The sequence below is a fragment of the Pelobates fuscus genome, chromosome 1, assembly GCF_036172605.1.
Source record: "Pelobates fuscus isolate aPelFus1 chromosome 1, aPelFus1.pri, whole genome shotgun sequence".
Classification (NCBI taxonomy): domain Eukaryota; kingdom Metazoa; phylum Chordata; class Amphibia; order Anura; family Pelobatidae; genus Pelobates; species Pelobates fuscus.
In genome coordinates, this window is record NC_086317.1 from 38,319,846 (window position 1) to 38,343,736 (window position 23,891).

Genomic DNA, 23,891 nt, shown 5'->3' on the forward strand with positions numbered 1-23,891 from the left:
GCGTGGGTTCCTGCTTATCAGACTGTGACACAAAGTAGAGAGCTTGGGGAAACTCTTCACCAAATATATCCTCATTAAAATAAATCCTACATTATCTATGGCATTGTATTATAAAAGAAAAAAAATATTTTTTTTTTGGGTGGTGGGGGAGGGGGGGGGTCGACACTCTGTGCATAGTGTAAACATGGCAACCCACTCTTCAGCCGTATAATTAGCTCAATTACTCATTTTCAATTTTTAAAATATTACAAATAAAAATTCAAAAATGGAAACAATTTTTCAAAATCCTCAATCGCCAATTATGAATGGGACCTTAGATTTGGAAGAGCAGCAATACCTCGGTAACCCACCTTACTGCATGCATGTGGCCTGGATTAACATGTCTGTTTTGGCCAGCAAGGACCATAAATCTGTAGGTTTATAAATATGAAACAGACCTGATAATCAATAACATTTTATAATATGGTTATAGATCAACTAGATGGACTCTGGCTAGACAGGAGATCTTATTGGGCTGTGGTCCTCTGGCTAATTTAATAACAAAATAAATTACAATCCGTTTCTTTCTTGGTAAGAATAAGTTGTCAACCTATTTTTTTTAATGGTGTTTATTGTTTTATATCAATAAATTGTTGGTATATGGTAGTAATTTGTTAGTTTATATTTGTTTTTGTGTTCAACATTTATTGCCTTTCTATGATTCCTAAATTAATTTTCCTTCCCCAAGTTCTTGCAGGTTAAGCCAGTTAATTTTAGATACTATTGCTATTTCTGAGTTGTGGAATTAAAGTAATCCTTTGTGGTCTGTCATCTGGACCCGTGGAAGTCATAGTTATTTAAACCATGAAAGAAGCCTCAAGATTCATTCTTTTTGTTGCCCTATCATGTCACACTAGGAATGGAAATATTTGATCTAACACTTGGTTTGGACTTGACTCCCTCATTAAGCTACATTGTTCAGTGTGGAGAGTCTGTTGCTACGAGATAAGATTGTGATTTATCACCAAACTCTCTTTAATCAGAAAGCAATATGTTGGCCGTATCAACCAAAAATCATTGGTATCGCAGAACACAATAGATAGGATTCTCCAACTCAATGGTCGGTCCTGCATAATGAGGCAGTGATGTGCTCTTCAGAAAACAGTCTGACAAAATGTGGTTCGTTTGCTCTTTGATAACACTTCTTTCTTCTATGTTGATATCTCGACCTTCAAAGCTTGCAAGGAGCTAATGATTCCGACTAAATCAAAGGTTTTAGCAGAACAGCATGTTGTAACCTTACTTGGCCGCTGGAGATAGTGCACACGAAAGGCACTTCCACCTATCAGGACTCAAGTTGGTTTTGGATAGCTTTGTTCCTAGAAAAGGGGAAGAGGGGAATGTGTTCAAGAGTTTCCAAGTGCATACACTAATTTGATGTGTTTTTAACTCTTTGGGTGTTGGAGAGGAAATGGTTGCACAACATATTTTCTGGTGATTTAGATGCAGTAATGGTTTTGCCTTGAGGAGATCTGTGCCCTCGCTGAACTTGTTATAGTGCCTGGAGTCCTCTGGCACTGTCCCTCCATTCTGTGTTAAACAGTTTTTGAGCAGCTTAACATTAAACAAGGATCCCTAGCCACCCACCTCCCGGCCCCTACTGGATATATGTCTAATGCAGAAATGACACACTTCCTTTTAGACATACCAATACATACCAACAATGGACACTGTGATAGGATGAAAGCGGTCAGCTGACATGCAGCAAATCACAGTCACCCATTACTGCTCAGCATATGCTTCCTCGTTTGCTCAAGCAGCACAGAGCGGGTATGCTGCTCGAGACTCTTTTAGCATTATAACAGTGTATCACTGAATGGAAGGACGGCCCCAGGGGACTCCAGGCACTATAATCACTTCAATGAGATAAAGCAGTTGCAGTGCCTACAGTGTCCCTTTAAGGTTTGCAAGAGCCACTTTTTAAAGTGATCATTAAATATGAGAGATATTTCAGGTATGTTGACATAGGGTGTGACAGTAACAGTCTACTGTTAATTGGCCTTTAAGTTGCGCAGTATACGTTTGCAAGTTTGTGTAAAATATTTAGGCAAATTTGTGGTTTCACACAGATCGATAAACTGTGCTACACTATATATGAAGATCTAGTTTTCGAAAATTGATACATTTGTTTAATTCTTCCCCTCCCCCCCCAATAAATATGCATTGGCTTTTTTTGCAAAAAATATACAGATAGCATAAGTGCTAGTGTCACCGGAGTATAAATATGATAGCAGGCAGCAAACTCGAATAGTAAGGGTCACCCTCAACCCCTTACTGAAAGATAGAGAGAAAACAATATATACAAAATTTAGGTTGCACCAATATAAAGTCCAATTAGTCCACAATTGCTGGAGTTTGTTCTCAACTAGTAACCATCCAGACTTCAAATGGTGGGAGTATATGAAATTAAAGCAGAAAATAACAAGTGATGGTGCAGAGCGTATGGAACTAGGTGCAAAGCATAAAACAATAATGTATATGGTATATCACTCACATTTGAGAGAGCTATAAGACCAGCTATGAGTTTAGCAGCATGCAGCGGTACAATCCCCACTGATGGATATGTAGATCTGGGGGCTGGTCCCTCAATATGTAGTTTGATATATATAAAAGATACAAATGGCAAACAATAGTGCTCACTGTAATCAATATATTGATGGTTGTAAGAATATTATACTTGCATGTAGTGGAGCAGTAGATCCTGCTCAGATGGTAGCGCTTGGGTGGTACAATCCCCACCAGGGATATGATGTTTAGTAGATTCTCCAAGGAGTAGTATCCAAAGTTTTCTTTTTAAGTGCCAGGAACAAAAGAAGTTAAAAAATAATAAAAGCAACTAAAAGCATAATAAATGGACAAACAAAACTAGTAGTAAAGGCCAAATATACTTTAATGCTTTAAAAACAAAAATTAAAACAACACAACGTGTTTTGCCAACTGGGGGGGGGGTGGGGGGGGGGGGGGGTGGTAAGCATTCGTAGTATTATTGTTTGTGACAAATAAGTTGGTCAATCGACAAGCTGTATTTATTAAGAGCAGTTCTTATTCAATATATGTTATTTTTTTTTCATTATACTGTATGTTTAGCACTTTTTTTTTATTTCCAGTTTTATTTTCCTTAAAGGGACACTATAGCATTAGAAATACAAATGTCCAGTCCAATTCTCCTAGTAGAGGAGCATTTGGGACATAATGCACATGCGTGTCGAATGCTGCGCGCACATTTAAATTATCCAAAAGGAGAGCTTTAATCAATACTTTCCTATGGGGCTTCCGCACAACGTAAAACAAGTTTTACTCTGTCCCTGCAGCAGAAGCGCCTCTACTCATACTGACCGCCACTAGAGGTGGACTTGTTTTACATTGCATAATTAAAGGACAGGGACGTTGCACCCAGACCAGGTTATTGAAGTGAAGTGGTCTAGTTGACTAGGGTTCCTTTAAGCCCCATGTATCTCATAGATTTATATTATTTTCCTCCACATTCCGGATCTCTGTATCTGTCTATCACACTAACCATAAAATAAAATATCAATCGAAAATATAAACAGTGCCACTTTCAATCTTTTAAATGTTTTTTTTCCCCTTAGTGCTAATATGTGCTTTATAATGAAAATGTGCCTTTAACCATATAAAAAGTCACATTTAACCTTCCCATTGCTAGGGGGTAAACATGTACCTCCAGTCTGTCTATTCTGCCAGGATACCAAATAGTCGTTCATTTTTCAAGCTTTATTGATGTGATGGTTCTGTCCTGCATTTTTCATGCGCAGGTGATGGGTTGTCCGGATATGCTGTAGGCCTTTGTATTATTTATTGGATTAGGGGACACCTGGCAGTAACTCTCTCACCGTAAAGCATTCTTCCTTAAAGAAGTATCCTTGCCCCGGGACATGTTTTGAGTAATCATGGTGAGAGACTTGAATCCTTAAAGCAGGACTGTGAGATCACAATGTATACCTGCATTCTTATCACTTCTATCTCTTCCTCCTGTGCGAGAAAGGCTTGTGTCTTGCAAAATAATATACTGAAGAATCCAAAGAGCTGTTTTTTTTGGGACATTTTGCTTTCCTTTTCACACCTCCTCTCTCCCTTTGCTCGTTTTCTGAACCAATTTTAGTTTTTTGTAAATTGTACGATGTTCTCTATAATTTCCCTTTCTTATGCTGCCTTTTACAGTCATTAGACTAGCTGCGTGCCAGAAGAGTATGCAACACAATGTATCGCAGGGTTGCCAAAAAAGGTAGATCTCCAGATGTTTTAAAACTACAGCTTCCATGATGCTTTGTCATTCCAAAAGCAAGCCGAGCATCATGGGGGCTGTAGTTCTACAACAACTGGGATCTAACTTATGGGTACCCCTGATGGATAGCCTGCTAATTCAGCTTATAAAAGCACTCTGCAGTGGTTATGGTGCTATAAGTTCTGGGGCACCAATCCTTGGTAATCTGTCGAACCGATTTGCTTTTGTTTTAAAACTTACCTTACTGTATCGGACACCCGGGCTTACTGTGTGTGTTCCTTCTTCTGCATTATTCATCCCATTAAACATTGCAATAGTATTTCCTGGTGGACAAGAAGCGGTCACTTATTGGGAAAGGCTTGTTCTAAGTATGAGAGGCCGAATCCTTATGCCTCCCATCCCTCAAAAATATATTGGCAGTGGATGATTATTGCCTGATATTTCTTTTAATTATTTCCTGGAAATATTAACTGTTGAAAGTGCGTATACTTAAAATATAAATTTAGATTCTGTTGTTGGATGACGTGTTAACCCAAGCTATATCAAATGTATATCAAGTACGTTTCATTCCTCTATATATTTGTAAATCTAAGTAATATCCAATTAAATAGGACTGGCAGTTTTATAATCCTATATATTTGTAGTAGAATTAGGTTGGCATGTGTAAATCCATGCCCCGTCCAGTTTAAATTGGGCTGGTCGCTTTATTCCTCTGTATGGATGTAGTACGAGTTGGAAGGTATGTGTAAATCACGCTCTGGCTCGTACTTTCATTCACTATTGTAATACACTGTAGGATTGTTTCCGGTTACCTGTATCTTGTGTATCTGCTCCTGGATAAACAAACAGAACATAGGGACTGACAAGCTGATGTTGGTGATAACATGTGTATCTCCAAGCAGACTGTCACCAGGTGGTCTAATTGTGTATCTGTACAGAAAACCGTCCTGTCTGCACAAAAAAAGTGTGTTAATGTGTATGTCTATTCCAGTGTGTGTATATATATATATATATTTGTAATCCTCTTTTTAATTCCCACAAGTTTAGAGAACTGGGTTTTAAAAAAAAAAAATAAAAAAAAAAAATATATATATATATATTTTTTTTAATAATAAACTTGTGGGAATTAAGAAGAGGAATACAAATATATATATGCATTCAAATCAAAGGTAGCAAAGTTGAAAAAAAAATCCAGATGTAGAGCTTACAGCTTAAACACTGGCAAAGCACTATGGGCCCTCTGCTTCTAAAACAGGAGCTATTATTTGTCACCCCGATATATATGTTATGTCTCCAGTATGCGGTTCGAAAGCAGTTCTATCAGTGCTGCAGGTAAGACTGCCAAACTTAAAAACATTGACAATAAAACATGCAGTTCATTTTGTATTTTGCGATGACTTGGATCCGTAGAAACACATTTTACATCACACACGTCAGACAAAGAGTCTCTGCTTTGTCTCATTAAGGTCTGTTTGACACTGGCACGGCAGGAAAAGCAAGGTGTAACACGCATACATCTCACCTGTAAAATGTTTCCTAATCGAAAAGTAACAAATGAAAGTGGAACATTGAAACAAACATTGCCAGACGTCATTTGCTATTCTTCTTCTTGTGCAAGATTAATATCCTGCTCTGGGGCACCAAACCTACACCACATTTTTCCTTCTTGATTGACTAAATCCGACAGCGATCAGGCAGCCTGTGTTTGATGCAGTGCTTTTAGCTGGTTCCCGTGGATGCTCTCTATGTACAGGTAAGAACAGTGCTGGCTCATATCATCTAAGCAAAAACCCCATTAGGAAGGCAGGCTGGATGGGGAGACATGTTGCTGCATGCAGAGTGTCTGACCCCCGGTGAAGGAGCTCTCGCTGTGCCTGAAAGACATTTCATAGACACTCGTACCCTCACAGCATCTACAAACCGTAACGAGGCTTCGTTATTCCATGTGAAATGCAGACAGAAGAGAAATTCATACATTTGTGCAGTGGGTTCATTCAGATTGCTTAATCTTATTTTTCTACGTCTGAATTCAGATAAAGTCCTGAAATGCACTACAGTTGTTGAGCTACGGTTCTCGTCGTTTTTTCGTCCCATTGGTGGACATTTATAGGAGTTACACCAGTATAATTCTCATTATTATATTATAATTATACACCTCCTCAAACTTTTTAATTTTTTTTAAGTATTTCAATCTCATTGACCTTATACCAAACAAAACTTTAATTCACGTTTATTGGTTAAATCATTCATCTTCACCAAATTATAGAAATTATGCATTCTCTAATTCTTACTGAGAATCCACTGAACATTCACTGCTCAAAGAGTATAATGGAGTATCAAAGCTTAACCCTTTAACCCCTTAACCCCTTAAGGACCAAACTTCTGGAATAAAAGGGAATCATGACATGTCACACATGTCGTGTGTCCTTAAGGGGTTAAAGACCAAACTTCTGGAATAAAAGGGAATCATGACATGTCACACATGTCATTTGTCCTTAACCCCTTAAGGACACATGACGTGTGTGACACGTCATGATTCCCTTTTATTCCAGAAGTTTGGTCCTTAAGGGGTTAAGGGGTTAAAGGAACACTCCGTCCGGTTTAACACCTTAAGGCAAGAAAGCGCCCGGGGTCCACCTGGCATCATAACAACTTAATTTATATGAAGTTGTTGTGGTGACCAGAGTGTTCCTTTAAGTCCTACCACTTACCTGCATAAAATATTCTGTTTTTATTATATCTGGCATCTCTCTACAGCCATCTTTTAATTAAATTAATGGACCATTCCATTTTGGAATAGGATTCTTGCAAACCACCTTATGGAATAGACGGTCATTGGTTCCTGAGGAGTTAAAATCGGTTCTGAAGTCTGAATTGTAGATAGCAGTACAGATACCTACAGTATGAGTATGTAAACACAGCTATTAGCATTCTCTTATCTATTGCAGATGCAGTATGTTAAGTACCCATCTCCCATCTCTTTCCCATTCTGTGTCAGGGTGTGGGAGTAAATAACTTGTTACCATTGTGTAAGAGACATATAATAATCAAGATCCCTTTCCAACCCTGTCAGAGTCCCAGTAAATAACTATTCGGAACCTACAGTAATAGACTTCAGATGTTCATTTGAAGGCGCATTCTAATTGGAAGTTAGAGAAAAAGTTTAGAGGCCTATACACATACGTTCAGATTAGCTAGCCAAAAAGTTCACAGGCTGTATGGAATATGCGTGTTGATAGGTTGTTCGTTAATTAGTGTAATAAAAAAAAAAATGAAATAAGTGGTTTCCAAGACACTCCCCTAAGCGATTGTTTTATTATCTTATTCCTGAGCATGTGGATGTAAAATGCTGCTTAGTGGCACTTTTTTAATTTTGTGACCAAAAAAAGGGGGTCCTAGATAGTTTTACCACATTTCATTCATTTATGGCCTCACTATGCTTTTTTAAAAAAGGCAATTCTAGTGGAAAAAATATTTATTGAAGCATGGTGCAAGAGTCCTCATTATACACAGACTGGAAATTGTGAAGAATTATTTTTTTTTTGGCTGCAGTTGAACTGGGGAAATAGCTGGGTCCGAATATTCTTCCTCTTTGGCTATTTTGGCCTGCATCTTTTAGTTTCTGTGTTCTCTACCATTACATGTTTCGTGAATAAAGCTCTGTATAAATCTGGACATGATTAATATTCCCAGGTCAAAGGGCACAACGTATTAGTCTTTCATCATCCCTCTTTTTAATTAATTGTAATCATCTGCAATTAAAGAGGCAATGTGACAACCCAGTGGTCTGCTAGCTAGATATGATATCTGATCCTGGTAATCTGCAGTTTCATTTAGAGAGCTCATAGATTTTCTATTTTTTTTTATTTTTAAATAGTTTTTTTACACCTTCTGGGCATAAATGCTGCCGCTGTGGCATTAAAAATGAATACAGTCCTGTTTATGAGAAATGTCACTGTTTACATTTTGCAGTTTCCATACCAACTCATGGCTGTCAGACCATTGTCTGACTAAAGTGACTCAATAATTAAATCGTTTTAAAATCTTGCATCAGCATATAAAATTATGCACTGCTTTGTGTGTCCAGTGATTCTTATAGAGAAGAACCTGTTTTGCCGATTTATGTGGTGAATGACACACACATGAGCGGCATGTCCGCTGTCCACATTTTCAATTCTGGAGACTCTGTACAATCTGTTGGTGAAATATTAAGAATATGGTGAGTGAAAGTTGAGATAAAGTTCGGTACATCACGTCCATGTCATGCTTTAGTAGAGTGGCAATCACCATTGTTGAAGTGCTAGAACTTAAACTTTAACTTAAAACTTTGTTTTCCATATCTTAGCTTACCTTTCGCCCCCTATTTTTCTCGCCATGGCCTGGATCAATCTTGATGATTTCCACAAATCCAGTGCTTTCACATAGGAACGTACTCAGGGGGGCTTCTGCACAGGAGTGGAAAAACGCTGTCAGCCCCTCCTTATTGAGATGCCTTGAATCAATGCATCACTCTCTGGTGCCTTCAGTATCCCTCTGCAGAACGTGGAGTGGCTGAACGCATGTGCTGCACACAATGCAGAACTGAAATAGGAAGCACCTCTAGTGGCTGTCTGAGTGACTGTCACTATAGGTGTTACTAGGCAGCAATGTAAACACTGCCTCTGAAGTTCCTCTATTTGCAAATACAGCAAAGCTTGACATTTTGTTGCAAAGTCATGATATCATGTACAGCGGTATTTTTTTTTTTTTTTTTTTTGGCAGGCATAGGGGAACAGAGCAGTTGGATGGTACTCGCAGAGAGGGGTAGCTTCTTGAAGCAAAACTAAAAGCACAACAACAACAAAAAAACAATCTCCCCACGTACACAAAAAACTCAATTTCTAAGGGTAGATGCGAAAAACATACAAGTAAAATTGGCATTTGGGTGTGTGAAAAGGAACACTGCCGCAGTGGTTTTGTTTTGCCGAACTGCGGACAGCTGCCAGACAGCTGAAGTGGGTAATTAGAGCAGCTATTAAACCCAAATGCTTAATAGCTTTTTGAAATGTATGCCCATCTTCATAAAAAGGAGATAAAAACATTTTCATGAACATTCAGCTTTTTCTTTTCCCTCTGCTATTTAATTTGTAGCAAGGTTTGCCTTGCATCGGTGTTACAACTCACACTGATATATATATATTCGTATGTCTTTACAGGAACGCTAAAGCAGGATAATGGTGTGAAATTTGCAACAGATAATCTATTATTTCTATTTTTAATTTTGCAGGGTTTTTTTGAGGGAGGGGGGAGCTAATTTACACCTTTTTGTTTTGTAGGTTAAAAAGCTTTGTTGCAGAACTTACATTTACAATAGACTATGATTTTTTTTTAACCATTTCATGAAGATAACTTGCTATACCACCATGATATAATTGTATTTGCCTAACACCTTGTCCTTGAGGGGTAAAATATATCTCCCCGTTACTGTTGATTACCCATGAGATTGTGTCCCTATTTAGGAGGTACAGTTCCTATTTTGGACACAAATTCCTCTTCCTCTTTTCCTGGAGCCTTATAGTATTGTATAACAGAGCTCCACGGCAATAATACTCCAAGTAATGTGTCTTTAACCCCTTAAGGACCAAACTTCTGGAATAAAATGGAATTATGACGTGTCAGACATGTCATGTGTCCTTAAGGGGTTAAACTACAATAAATGTATTCTATTTAGAAATCGGTCTGTGTAATAAGATACATTGTTCTTGCTCTAAATTATATTTTAGTTTCATAAATTATTAAGTAAATCACAGGAAATGTTCAGCCCATGGCCACACCTCCACTCCCACAGCTAAAGTTAAAGTGTTCCTTACTACCCATCGGAGACATTGGCAGGTATGATTGTAGTGTGTGTACTAATTCTGTTATTGGAATTTAAATGCCATTTACCCTTTAATTCTACGAACTGATCATAATGTGTATTTTTCGTGTGCTAGTGGTTAATGGACAAGAGAACGAATTTCCTTTGGAAGATTTTGATTTGTTTCTTTATATGTTTAGAATAAGGGCCCTTTTTAAGCTTTTTTTTTTTTTTTTTTAACCGTTAAATACATAATGTGGTTTTGTAGTTGACCGCAGCTAGAGGCACATTTTAGGCAACAAATGTACACGTTTCCTTTGTCACTAGTTCAGTATTTAGTGGACGAACCCTTGAAAGTTAATAGATATATCCATTATATATGGGGTGCACAGTAAATTTTAAATAAAACTGAATCCTTGCCTGGCGCAAATCCAGAAATAAATTGACAATTACCAGAATTGTATCAGTTTTTTTTTTGAAGAGAGAGGGAAGCTCAGGGAGGCTGTTCCACAACACCCAGCACTTTACTGTAGGACTTGTAAAATCATTAAGTGTTTGTTCAGTATCGAGCCTAGATTCCTGTGAAGTCCTCTTAGAATTTGTGAGATGTGAATATTCAGACAGGAAGTAGAATGTTCAGTCTTGCGCAGCCCAGACACTTGTAAAATACCAGGATTGACAGATAATATCCTTAGCGAAGCACGAGACCAGCTCACATTAAGCAGCGTCCATATTGTGTTTTGGTGATAATGTATTGGGGGGAAAAAAACGTGTTGTAATGATTGTATTAGTAAATCTTAATTTGCCATTTTCTTTTATGAATTGGTAAAAAAAAAAAATATAAAATCTAAATTTTGTCTCTCTACTGGTTTGTCTCTTGGGGTGTCATGCTTATTTTTAGGTCGTGTTAATAATAACACCATTTTCTATTGACATTTAGTTGAATGGTATACCACTGCTTGTTCATGAAGTCTGTGGATTTAAATATAATAAGCACTAAAAAACAAAAAAACATTTTGTATGCAAATACCACTTAATGTTAATTGGTTGCTCCCAACCATTTATTATTATTATTTATATAGCGCCATCACATTCCGAAGCGCTGTACAATGGGTGGACTAACAGACTAGCGTCGAAGACATTAGCGCTGGAATCTGGTAAATAAATAAAGGTTTTTAAGACTTCATGTCGTGGGGACGGCACTAAATACCACTTTGTGTTCCTAACACTCTAGATTCCTTGTAAGCATTTAGTTCTTTACGGTTTGCATGATGGAGAGAAGGGAATATTACTATTGTTAAAGTGCTTTTTTTATTTATATATTTGCAGCGTCTACAAAAATCAAACAATACTTTGTTAGATCTATTATTCGATTCTGAAAACATCTGTCTACTTCACTGTATCAGATGACATTAAAATAACTGCTAGTGTTTATTTTACATTGAGTTGAATGAATTGAATTTTAGAGAATTTGAAAAAAAGTAGAAAAATTAACGGTCGTGTTCCTTTTGTTTATGGTTGGCAGGCTGTTGTACACGCTGTTTGTATGATAAATATTTGCTAAGAAATTTTTTTATCTCTCAATTCAAAGAGGCACTCGTCTCGAGACATTCTAAATACCATATACATTGCAGCTTATTTCAGTGGATATGGTGCAAAAATAAGCTCGATTGAGCAGGGTCCTCTTCAACCTATTGTTCCCGTAAGTTTATTTGTAATTGTCCTATTTATAGTTAAATCCCCCGCTCATAATATTGTAAAGCGCTACGGAATCTGTTGGCGCTATATAAATGGCAATAATGATAAAAAGAAGTCTTGAATGCAGTTTAACCATTTTTTTTTTTGTGGTTTCACAAAAACCCTAGACTTTAAGTTCCACACCCCCCCCTCCTCCATATGAGATAATGCAGAATTACAAATCCACACTCTAAATACATGCCCCCAACAGTTCAGCTTACCCCAGAGCGCACATCCTGTTATTCCTGTCTAAATTTATACAGATATTAAAATATTAAAACTTAACAGCATCTCCGTAGTGCAGGCGATGACAGCAGAGACCAATTTTCTTTTGTCTTTTTCTTGTAAACGATTTAATAAAAAAAACAAAGGCGTTAGACCCAGGACTAATCGCTTCATAACCACTACCATAAACTTAAGTACTTATGGTGCTTTTTTGTCTCTTTAAGTGTTTTGCGTGTGCCTCAGTCAGTTCATTCTAATGTTTTTCTCTGGGTTTCTCGTGTGCAGTAAGTACTGGAGCTACAATAGGATTGCAGAATGCCTCTGTTCATTGTGACATACAGGGTGTCAGTCAAACTGACGTCCCGACTTGCAGCCGAACAACACCCTTTAGAAAATCACAGTGCTGATTAACTTCGGTGTCACGTACAGGGTTGGCCTCAAATTGGGGTTTTACACAGTCTGCAGCAGCATAATGTTTTCTTTTCTAGAACTCTGTGACCCGTACGTAGTAAGGGACAAGTACTTCATTTCAGGAGACAAAAAAGTTGTCTATATAATTCTAGGAAATGGGATGCAAAGAATGTGCAGAATAGATCCACAATGCGTGGCACATCATACACGTGGCACGTCTACGATTTACGAGAAATAAATGACCGGACAGCAGAGTTGTTAATTGAACATTTGTTTTTATTTTTTCTGTTGAGAATTTGGTGGCAGATTTATATAAAGCTAAAATTAAAACTGTTACTCTTGTAAATATTTGTGTGAATCAAAAGCCGTGCTTGTACAGTTGAAATACTTATTTGAAAATGTATCGGTGCGCATTTGCGAAGTTATTTTTTACCAATAGTTTGCTCGTTTAAACAATAGATTGAAAACAAAATGAGAAAATCTGACCTAAAATAGCCTAGCCGTGCCATAACGCAGAGTTGGACAGTGTTGCCAATTTTGTTTTGTCTAAATTCATTTCATCACCATTCACCGTTTAGTGAACACATTTCCCGGTAGATGGGGATACTTGTGATTCAGTCAGTTGTGTTGAACCTCGTGGAGATCGTATCACTGTATAAAGTCTACAAACACCAAGAAAATGTAAGTGGGCGTTGGATATAATTTCATGATGAAGTAGATCAAGGGGAAAGTCTCAAATGTTCTGCCCAAGCGTGCAGCCCCCCAGTACCTATCTATTTACATCTTGCTCTCTCCACTGCCATTGAATTTTGGCTTAAAGCAATAGGCGCCATAGTCCAGCAGATGAAGAAATGCTGGACACAAACTTTTTTAATAAGATGATGGCATCTGTCTGTATTATGTAAGTTAGGACTTCGGTAAAATTGTTCTCTGGCTACTCTTGGATTTTAAATGGACACGCTTCAAACCTGTCTTAATAGGAGGAGATAAGAACATTTAACACAACTATTCTATCACAAAGCAGCCTCCTGGGGTGAGGTTAGATAAAGTTGGTTAGAAGAAGAAATCAAAACATTAATGGAAGAAACTTATGTTTTGAAACCTTATTTTTCGTAACTCACAATACAGATTTGTTAATATGGATATGGAAAACTAATACTAAAGGAACCCTCCAATCCCAATACACAATACAGCACACTGTAGTGGTTATGGTGGCAATAGGAGCTAAATTTTCTCTTGCTAGTGGTGGGTAGGAATTTTGAGCCCTGCACTGCCAATAGTGCCCTGACGTCTCTTCCCCCAGCACCCTTCTACCTCCCCATTGTAAGTACCGGTAGTCAAACTCTTTTAGAATGTTTTTTTTTTTCCCTTTCTCTACTTCCCCGGGGTCCACTCATCACCCCCGGCCTCCAGTGGAGTGGGAAGTTTTCTTCATGATCTATGTCTGTCGGTGCTCAGCTACTTGGCTGAGAAAGATAATTTGACACTCTCAGCCAATGAGCTGGCAGTGCACTGCATTGTTTAGCTCAGGAGAGGTAATAGAAACCCACAGCAGGATCTTCCGACTCTCTCCTAGAGGTAGCAGGGAACCTAAATAAATAAAAAATATTCTAATACGTAAGAGATTATAAAAATGATCTGCACAAAGATCTGCTTTTATTACGAGCAGTAAAAAGGTCTCCGCTCATTGCTTTTCATACCAATAGACGTGAGACGCATTGAAGACTGGCAGAGCAGGTTACTTGCTGCTTGTCTCTGCACGTCTTCCTATGGGTGTTCAGCAAACAGTATATAATGCACGGACAGGCCCTAATTATTAAACATAAAAGCTAAGTTTGCATAATGGCACTGATTACAAGGGAAAACAGATGATTATCATTTAATGGTGTGTCCTGGTGTATGGGGAGACATGCCAGGTGGTAAGGAGTCTGCAAAGATACTTTGTTTCTGGTTAACCAGCACTGCACTAGATTTAACCAATCTCACCTCATCTTTGAAACAGGTACTGGGTGCAGAGGGAGTAAGACATTGATCACTGTTTTTAAATGTTTTTTGGTGTGACCGCCATGGTTATGGTTAGGGCCATGTTATTGCTGGTTAATTTTCGGGCACTTTTGAGCAGAATGATGTAGTATGTATTGAGTCATTGTCCACACTGCCGCACTTGAAATTAATTCGCCTCTAACCTGAATGCAGTGGGCTTCTTGCACAGATCATGCTGGCCACTCAGCGGAAGTAGTTACAGCTTAGTTCATCAGTGGTACCTTCAAACAGACCTGAATTGTAACGGTATGTCTATAAAACTCCAGGTTTAAGTATATTGCCACCAAGATAATATACCGTAGGTGGCTTCAGTGGAGTATACAATAATGTCAGAGTGCTGACAGAATGGTCTATCTATAAATGGCTGTTATATTGTTACTTTAAAATAGTGGATGCCTCTATGATAGGCGATAGAAATGTGTAAAGAAGGCATCTTGCATCCTTTTCCATTTACCAGCATTTGTATTTATTTTTAAAGCCATAGAACCCATCAATTGAAATGTATGCAAAGTAAAAGGGCTTTAATACTGTACATTTTCTAGCTGTTTGGCTGACATAATGTATACATTAAATCTGTTTCACTGTAAGAGGTTCTGTTTTGACAGCCCCATCATGAGAAAAAGGCCGTGTGTGTAACCATGGGATGTATACATTGCGTTTGAGCCTTCAGAATGAAGGGTCACAGGATAAAAACGATTCCTTTTTTTTTCTCTTCATTATGAATAACTTTAAAACCCGACACATTTTGAGAAAATAAAATAAACAGAAACTTTATCCAAATTATGATGGTCGTATTTAATCTAAAAAACAAAGCATTACTGAACTGCTTTAAAACCAAACTGCGATTTGCGTAGAGATGTCACTGAAAAGCAGAGATGTTGTTTTTTACATGAAAAGTTGCCATTTGTAATTTGCTGCTCACAAGAACAATCTATCTCCATGTCCGTAGTTTAACTGAAAATAGAATGTGATCAGTTTTCCTTTAATGACTAGACCCGTATATATACATTTTAACAGCCGGGATGATGCATGTTTCTGTCCGTGTATATTTTGCACGGTCTATGCCAATAATCCAATCTCTTCTTTGAAATGTCCCGGTTTAAGTTCAGGAGCTCCTGTTTATCTTGGACTGAATCCAGACCTGTCATTTCACACGAAATATACACATTTTCCACATTAGGCTCCTGTGGAAAAGAAATGAAAGCATAATATGTCACATCTAAGAAGTGCAATAAATCCCCAAATATTGTTCCTGTAGACAGAACCGATGCTTCTCGGACCGGAATGACACTCCCCAGGAGGATTAGTCTTTGTCTGGGCGTTTTGAAAATAAAGGTGACATTTACTAGTTGAATCCCTTTAATATCACCAAAAAAACTGTTGAAAGGAATACAGAAGCTATTTGAAGTTTTATCCCTCTACTCCAGAGCCGTTCTAAAGGAACATTGTTCTAGGTTATATCTTCTAACAAATGGATGAAGAAAGTAAAGAAAGTAACTTGTTTTGGGTGTGTCTCTGGAATTCTCTATGAAATGAAAAAATATGCAATACATAAATTAAAAAGAAAAATATATAAAAAGCTATTAAGGCACCTTGCAGTTGGAGACATCCCATCCGATCCCAGACCAGGAGAAGGTTCTACCAATCAGGAGTCTCTCATTCTGGTCTATGGTGTCTAATCGTATGCCATAATCCACTTCTCCAGCTGGTATATGTGTATGAGTTTTATCCTCAGGCTGCAGTTCCTCTGTCACGTTAGTCGTGTGGAACTTCTCAATAAACTAACAACCGCCACAAAGCCGCTGCTATCTATTTATATACATCCCAGATCAGTTTTGACAGACTTGTTGCAGAGAACAAAGACTTCCTATGCCGTTGGTTGTGTGGTGTCCACGCATCATGTGTACGAACGGGATAAAATTGACGCAATTTATTGCTGCAGCAATTTTGAACTAACTATAGCTTTTATCTTAGGCATCGATCCTTTTTTTTTTTTCCCTGATCAATAATTTTTTTTATATTTTAGGCGGAGTTTAGAATCACATATTTGGCACTGCGCAGCTTGTTTGGTTTGGGATTGTAATAAATATCATCCCGATTGATGTTTAGGAATTCAGCCGATCACCGTCGACCCAAACTCGGACAAATTGCAGTTCGGCTCAATATGACTTTCCAAGTCTTTAAATAAGGTTATTGTAGTAGAAATATCTAGAACCATTTTCCATTTTTTTTAATTCTTTTATGGTCATTGAAGATTGGCTTAAGGACACTATAGTCACCAGAACAACTACAGCTTATTGAATTTGTTCTGGTGAGTAGAATCATTACCTTCAGGCTTTTTGCTTTAAACACTGTCTTTTCAGAGAAAATGCAGTGTTTAAATTATAACCTAATGATAATTTCACTAGCCACTCCTCAGATAGCTGTTAGAGATCCTTCCTGCCTAAAATGCATCCAAACATTCAGTATCTCCTCCCTCTGCATGCAGACACTGAACATTCCTCATTGAGATTCATTGATTCAATGTATCTCTATGAGGAGATGCTGATTGGCCAGGGCTGTGTTTGAATCGTGCTGGCTCTGCCCCTGATCTGCCTCCTTGTCAGTCTCAGCCAATCCCTATGGAGAAGCACTGTGATTGGATCAGGCCGCCACTGATGTCAGCAGACAGCTTGCTATTCTGAGGCAAACAGCATGCAGAGCTACAGTGTCAGGCTTGAATACAAGTAAGATTTTGCTATATTTAGGAAGGCATGACGGGTCCAGGGGGGCTAGATGGTGGTTTTTAACACTATAGGGTCAGGAATACAGGTTTGTGTTCTTGACACTATAGTGATCCATTAAGTGCCAAGCCTTACGGTGTGCCCATTACCCTTGTTCAGCCAGAGTCAGGCTTTAGGAACTGCTACAATGCAGAACTGATCTCCCACATTACATCTCGTGAGAAAGATTGTCATAGTAAACAGTCAACAAGATTCTATAAACGGTAAACTGACCGTTATATTAGCTATATTAGGAAAATTACTATAAATGAAAAGCTACTCTACCGTTTTAATTTTTTTACTTTTCTTTTCATGCTAAGCACCTAAAAGTCATTTGAATATTTATGTCATATCATAGGTTAAATATTTCCTTGCTTTAATCCGCCAGCAAAAATAGTGAAGTCTGAGCGCCGCTTAACTGGTTCTAAATTAAATTATGAGTTTAACATTTGCGTGATTCACATATTAATGTATAAATTCAACAGTCTAATTAAAAAGCACCCTCTTAATTAGTATACCATTTAACTCCTAATGGGGCAGTAGTGGTTGGTAAATTACAAGTGTGTGTGTGTAGGACTCATCCACAGCTCCGAGTTAGTTGTTTATTACAGGGAAATCTACATGTATATAATTCCTCATTTTAAAATGAATCACTCTCTAATTATAGCCTTTTAAGTATTTCTCCATTTCAAAAGCCACATAGTGGTTATCGTTTCTTTCTGCATTAATCACGGATCAGAAGGCAGCTACAGTTCACGTTTTCCCATGGTAGAACTGCTGTGTAGTTATGAGACCCATGGTTTGATTCCCAGGTGAGTTCACTTCTGAATTGGTATTTCTTTCGGTTTAAAGAGTCTGAGATTCTGCCTTACAAGTCTCACAGTGTAACTCTCCATTTAAACTCCAATTTCATTTTAGATTTCTGTCTTTATCCATTTTTTCCCCCTGTTTTAATAACTTTCTATAATCTTTTATTTGTTTATTTTTTTTATTATTTTCTTAAAGCTGACCAAGCACCGTGCTGATCGAAAATATATTTGGATTGCCAAAGTTATCCATCAATCATACATACAGGGTAATTCAGTAAAGTGGTAATTGTCAAGAATTCCAAGTGAATTTAAAATGTAACACTAAAATAGCTGAGGTGGAAAAATTCTCCATATCCGCTATTATTATTTTATTATTTATATAGCGCCATCAGATTCCGTAGCGCTGCACAATGGGGATTATGTTTCCAATTCACAAACTTTCGTCTTAAAAATTCACTCTGAATTCCTGACCATCACTTTAGTGAATAATCCAGAAGATGTGGCCGCTGGGTACTTAGATTTAATATTTTGGGGGAGAGAGAGAGAAAAAAAGCTTTAAATCTTCTGTGTGCATTAAGCATGTTGTCAGCACACAGTACTTCTGTATTCACTCTGTACTCGTTTCTTCTTACTGTCAAATATATTTTAAATGCCAAAGCCCAGCACACAATATACACTTGATTTTTGTGTATTTGTCTAGCACCCCTGTCAGCTGACCAGTTCGTTATACCTGTAAATAAAACTGAAGTGAACCTCTTCCATGGTGGGCACAAATGCCCATGTGACTCATTGGATTAAAGCAGTTGTTTGGCACAGCTGAAGGTGAATTGTATTGTAATGAGGTATTGCCCCACACCCACTAATGATAAAATCAATCCTAAATGTAAGGTAGGTATTTGTTTCTTAGAACTCTAATGGGTGTAGTATACATGGGAAGGATTCCTATGTCCGTACAGGAAAAAGTGGTGTTTCGCCACTCTTAAAGGCAGATCGTCATTATACAAACAATTCCCTCCTCTTACGTAATTTCCTCTCTGTTCTCGAAGTGCCATGCATAATAACAGTGAGCTGTAAAGCCCTCTTGATTACAGTTTGGTTGGACCCCCTCGTGGTGTAATAGGAATTTTGTTTTTGCTGTTGTCACCCACACACCTGTCATGCTAATAGCACAATCGCGCAGTGTTCCCCGCCAAACCCGTGGCTTTTTAATCACTGCTATCGGCCTTTTGCTCTGAGCATCACGATGCCGAAATTGTGCTCTCGGTTTGCCTCCCACTCGTTCCCTTCTTTAATCCCCAGCTGCATTCTCCGGGGACTTACAGTCTCTATCTCCGGAATACAACGAGTGGGCAAGATTTCAATTAATAAGACTGGTTTGACAGAAAAATTAGCTAGCCCCAAGCTACTGGACAGAGGAAGGAGGTGCTGAACTTTTTCGACAGGATAAACAACAGGTGCACCTCTTCTGTTCCCTTGTCACATTATCATAGGTAATTACGATAAATTACAGCATTTAATGATGCTTTTTTTGTAGCATAATTCTTTTTGAACAATCCCCCCCCCCTCTCTATTTTAATAGTACACGGAGTGAACTGGAGTTAACCTCTTTAATGCTGTGTCACAAGGACAAAAGCTTGGGATGATTAACTCTTTAAGGGTAAATAAAAGTGACAATCTGGGCTTTAAAGGTCCAATGCTTGCAGGACACAGAACTTCGTCAGCAGCTCATCAGGATCTTCTAATCCAGAACAGTATCATTTTTATCAGGGCATCGTAGAATATTACAGCTTTTTAACAGGTCAATTCCTCTGTAGGTATTGGAACACTGAGGGAATATTATTACCAGGATGCGTAACCATCTTGCATGTAGGTCCTCAATATATCCAGTGCCAAATTCAGCCATAACTGCTTTAAACTTTATGTGAGAGCTTTTTGATAACAGTGGATTTGGCACTGGCTGGCTTGTCAATTTAACCCTAAAGCTTCCTGTCCCGGCACTTTTTTTTTTTTTTTTTAACCTCTGTTGAACTTAGGTGCTGGGAAGCCCCTTAAGCAAGTGAGCTCCAAGTTCCTTTTAGCCAGTAGGGACCCTATAGATCAAAAAGGGCAGTCAAGGTGACTGACCCAGCATTAGAAGAGGCTTTTTAAAAAACCTTTAGGCATAGACAGAAAAATAAATGACGTCTTTACTTTTTGTAACTTGTGAAGAATAATCGGTTATCTTATTATTGATAAACTGATTTTGTTTTCACTTGTCCGGTCTACTTAGATCGGAGAGGTCTGTAAATGGAAAGCACCTCTGTGCTTTCTGTAGTGATGCAAGGCTTAGTATCCCAATACATCGGAAAATTAAAGAGAGTATGAGTTACTAAGCTTCTCCAGACCGGCGAGATGATCGTTCCAAGTGAAAATCAGTGATGTATACTACAGTAGTAAACCAGTAAAATAATCTCAATGTCTGTTACTGCTTAGGGTATTCGGGAGGGTGTCAGTCATGTGAGGATTCTAAAGCCCTTTCTGTGCATGAGAAAGATTTTCTAAGAAACGGTGCCGAGATTTGCCTCAAGCAAGTGATGAATGAGCCAAGTGCTTTGAGTTTATCTAGAATGTGATCATTAAAAGGTGGGCGGTTTTTACTTTTATTTAGGATTGAGTGACTAGATTTCCACTTTAAGAAAAAAAACTCAAGGTGAGGAATTATTTTTAAAGCGGCTTTTTTTTTTTTTTTTTTTTAAGTAAATTTCCATAGCTATCTGCAATTAATGGAAAGGTCTTATCATTCTTATTTAGGAGATTATGGGATATTCCTTGACTACAGGTTTGCTAATGTCCAGAGGGACTAGAGTGGAGACCATATATACTGTGGATAGGAATTATGCACGATGGATGCATCTTAAAGGAAGCTTTTAAGGCCGGGGTAAGAGGTGGTATTGGATAGAAGGAGGGTACAAGTCATGGTAAAGTGAAAGTAATTTTCTTTATGGATTTAAACTATTGAATGTTTTTTTTTAAGGGTTAAGATACCTGGGGTAGGCCATATTCCACAGCATCAAGTATCTGTGACAAAGCAGTGTGTTAATCAAATAGATGGCAAGAGACAACTTAAAGGGACACTCCAATTCTCAAAAATAAATAAATCACTGTTTTAGTAGATATACTTCCAATGAAAGCATGCATGCATTAATTATGTATTTTTCATTGGGGTTATATGTAAAAAATCAGCTTGCAAAACCTGCAGATCTCTTGTCTTGCCCTCCCCTTCTAACCCAGCCCAGACTTTCTGTGGCTGTCCAATCACAAACTTCCCAAAGCAGCTCAATGAGAAGTCTTTGCAAGTTAGGTCCACTGGGCAACTGCCTTCTTGAATTTAACTTCACTGAACTAAACAAACCAGGAAGTGACTAGACATGTTGTCTAACAGCCAGTGTTCACACATAAAGCACTTCAGTAAGCTGACGTGTGTTAGGGGTTTGGAGTGTCGCTCTAATCGGCTTTTCATTGGACAGCAGTTGCCTAAGTCAGAGAAGTGAATACTAACCATTGGCATTAATGTGCCTGATTTAATCATTTTATTGTGCTGAGATAGAACTGTGAGGGGCTGTAACAATTTCCCACTGCAAATCCAATAAAGAAAAACCTTATTTCATAGCTGTCTTAATGTAGTTTGGGCTGATCCCTTGAGGTCCATTAGTTGTTGCTTCTGTACCACATCTTTTCAAAAGGCCTGCAAACCTCTCCTCCTAAGTGCAGGAAGACGTTGGCAGTTGCAGGACTTTGCATATGTATAACGCTCACCTGCCCAAAATGGAAATACCTAACCGAGCTAGTGTAATGTCAACACTTCTATTCAAAGCAAATCAGGGATATGCAAAATGTGGACCCTCTCCGCTGTCCCAAAATATGCCCACGGTTTTACTAATGGCGACGGTCAAGGATAATTATCAAAGTTCCATGTTCTGAAAAATCCTAAAGTACCTAAAATTGGGAAATTACTATGGTAACCTGTGGATCCAGCAGGCACATTCCATCAACGACTCTTCTCCTTTTACATTTTTATAAAACATATCGTTTTTAGACCAGGCAACCCATGTGAAAGTAATGAATACACTCGAACCAAGGATAATCACCCATTCTTTGGTCCACAGTATACTAACTAGACCCAAAAGGCTACAGTATACTAACTAGACCCAAATACTCTGTTTCAGAAATCATCCTGATTTCAATCCAGATTTTCCCTTATTTGTGTTTATTAATGAATTACCTATGTATCTTTTTCAAGTCTTTTCATTACAATCATCCGTCTTATGTTCTATTGTTGCTGCATTTTCCTTCCAGCAAGCCTTTTGAACTAAACTCAGGAGGTTTAATTCCTTTAACAGTCTTAGGTTAACAAAAACTGTAACTAATTCACACTGTGTCTTGTGCTTGCCAATATGCGGACCTTTTGTAGGATCAAAGATTTCTTGAATAGTGTCCTGCTGGTTTGGAATTAAAAGCTAACTTGGTATTATTTGATTGCTCACCTAATTAGCGTATTCCAGCTTCTAACAGAGCGGTTAACTCCTTCAAAGCCTTTCTTTTCAATTCTATTCTGTCTATCAACATCACAGTGATTTACTATACACTGTCATTTTAAAACGCTTATACAACTTAGCTTTTTTTATTTTTGTCTAGAGATGTTTTTTGTTTTTTTGCTGTTTTTTTATTAATTTGCAAAAACTGACATATTTTGTATTATGTGTTTTTAAGTTAAACAACTTGGTCTAAGACTTTTTAATACCTAATTTTAGCCTTTGAGCAAACCATATGTTAATACATAGGTTGAATGGGGAGGGGGAAAGGAGGAATATAAAAGAAAGTTGCAATTTTTATATATCTGTTTTTGTTTTAACATTTATGCACATTGTTTACAAAATTTGTTGATGAGAGGAGTGGTTATTTACAATATTAAGAGATTTGTTTCATACGGTAGTTGTGTTTAGTGGTAATTCAGTTGCATTTTGCAATTAAAGGAACCCATGATCCCGTTCAGTCACTTACCTGATTCCAGCCGCCATCAGCCAAATGGTGAGGGAGACGTAATGCTTTCCCAAGGGAATTTAGAGGATGCTGGATGTCCCCATGCAAAGCAAGAGGACGTCCAGCGTCATTTCACGGAGTTAAACTCTTTGATACTATAGGAAGCGCCCCCAGTGGCTGTCTGGTAGATAGCAGTTAGAGGCAGTCTTGGCACTCCAATGTAAACGTTGTAGTTTCTTTAAAATGGCAATGTTTTACATTGCAGGGCTAAGAGGGGCAGGGACACTGCTCCTAGGCCACTTCGGTGAGATGAAGTGGTTTGGGTGCCTATAGTGTCCCTTTAAAGTAAGTGATCAACCAGGTGAAAAAGTTAGATTAGCAGGGTTTTTCACTAAAGTGAGAATTCAAAGATTATTTTAAATTTTAGGATAAAGTAGCTGAACTGGAAGCATAGCTGAATTAGAGATTTTTTCCAATCCTGCTACTTTAACAGCAGTAATAATAATAATAATTTTGGCCTTAAGCTTGAAGTTCACTTTGAAATCTTGCTTTAGTGAATAACTAAACAGAATATTTTAGATTAAAGGGACACTATAGTCACCTGAACAACTTTAGCTTAATGAAGCAGTTCTGGTGTATAGAACATGCCCCTGCAGCCTCACTGCTCAATCCTCTGCCATTTAGGAGTTAAATCCCTTTGTTTATGAACCCTAGTCACACCTCCCTGCATGTGACTTGCACAGCCTTCCATAAACACTTCCTGTAAA

General features: G+C 38.0%; 1 protein-coding gene across 6 annotated transcripts in view; it reads left to right on the plus strand.

The window, feature by feature from the left end:
• TIAM1 (TIAM Rac1 associated GEF 1) overlaps positions 1-23,891 on the plus strand; it is a 277,233-nt gene that overhangs the window by 147,273 nt on the left and 106,069 nt on the right. Inside the window, exon 1 of one of the 6 annotated variants that reach the window (XM_063447978.1) lies at positions 18,083-18,108. The exons of the other annotated variants lie outside the window; for them this stretch is intronic. The gene's annotated coding sequence lies outside the window, so the exon portion shown is untranslated. Of the gene's footprint in view, positions 1-18,082; positions 18,109-23,891 lie in introns of those variants that run through there. 6 annotated transcript variants of the gene reach the window in all.